At 38.2% G+C, this 5,123-nt stretch overlaps 1 long non-coding RNA gene across 3 annotated transcripts; it reads right to left on the bottom strand.

Moving 5' to 3' along the window:
* Positions 1-1,194: 1,194 nt before the first annotated feature.
* On the bottom strand, positions 1,195-4,910 carry LOC124655278. Of its 3 annotated transcripts, none has more exons than XR_006988619.1 (7): positions 4,899-4,910; positions 4,480-4,699; positions 4,276-4,354; positions 3,800-3,854; positions 3,432-3,487; positions 3,191-3,350; positions 1,195-2,716 (listed from the first exon to the last, which is right to left on the bottom strand). It is a non-coding gene; the product is annotated as an uncharacterized LOC124655278 (long non-coding RNA). The 3 variants fall into 3 exon arrangements; XR_006988620.1 differs by having other exon boundaries at positions 4,276-4,539; positions 4,642-4,699; positions 4,899-4,908; XR_006988618.1 differs by having other exon boundaries at positions 4,276-4,699.
* Between the last annotated feature and the right edge of the window lie 213 nt (positions 4,911-5,123).

Raw genomic sequence — 5,123 nt, 5'->3', positions numbered from 1 at the left:
CTTTTCTTTTAAGGATGTTCTTGTAAGGGTCGATTTTAGATAATATATGGCCTTAGGTATTTTTCACAAAAGGGGAATGTTGTATTGTATTGTGGAATAAAAAATAAATGTAATAAAAAAACAATAACTACAAATGTATTGTATTGTGGTAGTATGTTGTTTAACTAATAATTGTATTATTGCTCTTTTCGGAGGTATTAAGTGCATTCGTGTATGTCATACTTGTCATTGAAGTAAAATATACTATATTTTTTCCTTTTGAAACTGTATTCCATTTATACCATAAGAAAAGATCCTATGGTTTTAAACCGTATGAACAAATAAGCTCCATAGCAAAAGTTCCCTAAAATAAGCTCAATAGCAAAAGTACATAAGAATAATCCTCTATTTTTAAGTTATCATTTCTACCAGTAAGTCTTGACATATTTTCAAAAAAAAAATCTTTAGGGTATTTTATAAACAAATTCAGCCGTCGCAATTTCATGTAAGATTCAGTCGTCTAAATAGTCTAACACCATCCGGCCGGAGAAAACTCTCGTCCTCTCAACATGCACTCAGGCTGGCACTTGAAATAAACTAGTGGTTGGGGCGCCCCTTGGGGCGCCTCCTAGCTGGTCCTTGGCGGTCCAATCTCTTTCTAATCGTGGTCCAATGGAAAGAACCAGTTACACTGAAAAAAGCTATGTATAGTCTGCTCGAGTAAGGTAAAACACAATCCAGCCGAACAGTCACATGAGTACATGACCATCTAGTTGCTCCTGCTTCATGTCATAGTGAGATGCAAGACAGCCCAGTTCGACAAGGTCCAGACCTACATGAAACCCATAGTATGGTATGTAACATCATATCGAAAATGGATGCAGTGGAACACCTTGTCTATTCAACTTCACATGATTTGCACAAGGGGTACATGCACTTAATACAGGTTGAAAACGGATTGAAATAGGTATATAAGGATCAAGGAGGTTTAGTACGTCTAAGTACAGTGATATATGCAGACAACATGACAATACATGACAGCGGAACATATACTAAGAGGGAGGTGCAGCCAAACTGGGGGTAGTATGGACAATCTGAGATGCAGGCACACGAGACATTTTTTGGCAAGGGCAGGTGCGGCTTCTTCAGAATGGGCTCAAGCATGACTGAGGCTGGAACCTCGAGCACCTCCATGTGCATGGCTGGTTACAGAGATGAAGTTTAGGCAATAGCATATAGTGTTTAAGCATGTGAAGGAAAATTCAATTTGATGCGTTGCGGTAAGTAACACACAACAGTAAATCATTCAGGTAGTAATGATTTATATCATATTAAGAGAAAGATTAGGAACGTCATGAAGTTTCACAAATAAGTCAAACAGGGCGAATAAGTGTAATCTTTATATCCAATGACATATAGATAACATGCTGCTCATTCCCTTGGGTTAGTGTGTTGCTCAGGCAGATTACATATCAGGAATGTTGATGATCATGCGGAGAAATGAGGTAATTAGCTTCAAAACAATAATAATGTTCAGCTGAGAATGAAAAAGGAAGGATTTTCTAAGAGAGCATATTAGATTTAATCTCAGGTATAGTGTATACCATAATAGATTAAGTATCAACCAGATCTTCTTACCAAACACAAATCAAGGCAGGTAATTTTTCTTTTGTTGTAAAAAACAGGATAATGTCATGGATGACTAAAAGAACAATATGCATTGACAGTGCTAAATAGAAGAGAATAATATGCATCAGGCAATCTCACCTTTAACTACCAAGCAAAGGATCCTTGGGCAGTATCATGAGAGAGTCCTCGTGGACTACAATCTAGTGATGTCTAGCCTAAGCTTTGTCAGAGCACATGGGTAGTACGAATCTATGAACAAATATAAGAGGTAAGCTACCTATGTACCTATGTAAGATCAGAAGTGCACGTACGAAGATCGCCTCACCTGTTGGAACCACCTGGGAAGAACAGGGTGATAAGAAACAGGGAAAAAAAGTGAGTATCCAAAGAGGAAGTATTGCCATGCTGCATTCAACCTGCACAAAAAGTATCAGTGCAGTTTGCTGAGAAACACACACACCAAAAAACATTTGTGACTTATCACATGTTCCAACTTCAGAGGCTACACCTGCTATGCCTCTGAACACATAGGAAATATAGCACAAGGAATTTCTTAAACCAAGTTTAATTCAAAATGTACACCATGGCTGAAATGAAGAAATCATGTCCTTGCAGATATTTCAGATATCTACTTATCAATGCAATAAAATGAATAAATGAAAGAGGACTAAACCGAGCAGGCAACACTTCTGCAACAAAGAGAAACATGAAATAGGCGGCTCTAGGAAGAAATTTTAGCAAACACTGAACATACTAATCCATAATAAAACAAAGTACCAGTACCGACTACCGAGAGATGCAAAAAAAAAAAGGAGGACTATCCCCTGTTTCAGCTGGCAGCAACTTCAAATAAGTCAAATCTGAATACTGTCTAATTATTAGGGGCTCCAAATGGCGTGATGCAATTCTACAAAAGGCAACTTGATCCCACAAAGGCAGTAGCAAATGACTGTTAATAATTAGTGTTTGCCACGCCCATTTCAGATAAGAGAACAGATTGGAACTGGACAATACTTTTAGGTCAAGATCAAACCAGTTTGGGGCCTTAATGGTTAGATCCTACTTTTGGATCTCTTTCATGCAACCCACAAACTCTGAAGCTTCAGGTCTGCACAATACAAGTAAGAACGCACTTCACTGTGTATGATAGTTCAGGATAATGGTAAATTTCGGTACCGTTTCTTTAATGGTAACTGCAATATTAGACAGAAAGAAACTTGAGTCATACGAGCTAATCATTGCACAGGCCCAACAAAATGGGCTGTAAAATAGACCTTCAGCCAATGGTTGAAGCTGGGTCAGAGATACCTGATATAAATGATAAATCTCTGAAGATTTAGATTCAGGCCCCTCAAAGGCTACAGACACAGTCAACACCTATCATGCACCTATCATGCTTGCACATCCGTAGCCTTTATTGGCAAGCATGGTTGCATTGTTCCGGAATAGATGGGATGATAAAAACTGAGACACTTCCTAATGTAAACGGAGATAACTGAATGACAAAGGCATGCTTGCAGAAAAATACCCTAGTGCTCATAAGGTATAAATATGCGCCTATCCATGGTTTAAGCCCACAAACCTGTGTGGCCACATCTTTAAATCATCTTCAATGGGCTTCAGAATAAGATCACAGAAGCTTTAATTGCATAATTTAGTAGCGAAGGGGGTGGATTATCATCAATTGTACAAAATCGATTCCTTGCAAATCCATGTTGTTCAAGAATTCCATGACATCCAAACTGCATTAACAGGTTAGTTCTCAGTGATCGGCAGAAAATATTTTTAGAATGCCCAAGCCATTATGTGTGAAGGTCACATACTTGGGGAAAGCAAATGGGTTCATACCATGGTACCTTGTTGGAGGTTTGAAATTGGCCTGCAAAAGAGAAGTTTAATTTCAATAACTGAGTCTAATATATAACACGATTAACACTTCAGAGAGAAAAAAATTTGTCTGACTGAGACATAACGACACCATAATAAGAAATTATGAGAAGAAACTAATAACTAAAATCGTATTGCATTCAGGCAGAGACAAAGAGGCGAACATCGCAAACTAAGAATGCAGAGACCAAGCAGATCCATTTTTTTTATTGATATTGCAGTGACCATATTTTTTATGAAAATTACAAGACTGGTTAAACTTAAATTAGTGAAATATAAGTGCAACTAAGAATACATGAGCTACCTGCAGAAAGAAAAAATAGGCCATAGAATAATGTGTAAGCTTACACATACAATACCTGCAGAAAGAGAAAATAGGCCTTAGAGGTGTGTGCAGCTGAGCACAGGAGTTAAAAAGGAGCACTGTTTTCTTATCCCAAAGCTAGATGCTTGACAGACAACCCTCAGTTCAAACCATCAAAAACATGACTGACTTGATGTATCAACATGGCATTTATGCACATCAGTTTAGCATGTATGAAAGGGCGACAATCCTGTAGGTGCGCATATTCTACTATATTTTAACAATTTATCTGCTTTCACAAACAATGATTTTATCGTCTGAAAATAGCTTAAAACAATATGCACTCTACATAATTACTAAGCTGCACCGATAATTCACTCAGTGCACAGAATAGTAGATGGAATTCTTCTTGCTTGCTTAGTGAGAATGCAAGGAAGAGATAATTAGCACAAACCTAGAAGGTCAGAAGCATATACCTATAGATTTATCTGTTGGGTTGTCCAAAATTGACGACTCGAAAGCACCAAGGCAGAAACTCAAGGAGCACAGCTAGGTCTGCATAAAGAAAATGCTTGAGTAAGCTAGAAGACCCGTTGCACACAAAAATAACAATAAGTGTAAACCAATGAACATAGGAAAGTATCTAATGACATACAGGAGCACCAGATAAAATCTCCTACCGGTTTCAGAGAAGAAATGATTTTGGGTTAGTACACATGCATCTGGCTCCAAGAAAAAACCTTGAATACCAATGGAAACATAATCTAATTTGAGATCACCTGAATGAGTAGCAAATACAAGCACATGACTGCCCAAAAAGAGACTAAAACATCATGATACACCTAGAGGATGAAGAGACTGCCCAAAATGTCGCTAAAAATCCATCTGGACCTTCATAATCTACAAAAGGGTAATTCTGTATATTAATTATCGAAACAGAAAATGTTACAGTATTTCCATATATCATATATCAACAACTTCTCCCCACCCAAAGTTTATAATTACAGCCTATAACTACATCATCGAGACCAATAGTAAACCACTATCAATCTGATGCTTAAATCACTACACGATGGAAAGAAGAAACAATCAAGTATACCTTTAATCCAGCTGTTTAATGGAGCTTCTGGTCCAGTAATCGTATCTCCACATCTACAGCTAGCAGATCTCCTTATCTGATGCAAATAGAGGGGAAAACACTCAAGTAGCACGACATCCTCCACTGAAGATCCTCCTTCAGTTCGATCTGCCGCAACACCACCTCGTACACTGCCTCGTTGATCGCAGCCTCGCCGGCTCCCCAGTGACGAGGCCCGCGCTCACT

The sequence above is a fragment of the Lolium rigidum genome, chromosome 5 (genome assembly GCF_022539505.1).
Source record: "Lolium rigidum isolate FL_2022 chromosome 5, APGP_CSIRO_Lrig_0.1, whole genome shotgun sequence".
Taxonomy (NCBI): Eukaryota; Viridiplantae; Streptophyta; class Magnoliopsida; order Poales; family Poaceae; genus Lolium; species Lolium rigidum.
The sequence above is the reverse complement of the archived record's forward strand: the minus strand, read 5'-3'. Positions and strand labels throughout refer to the sequence as shown.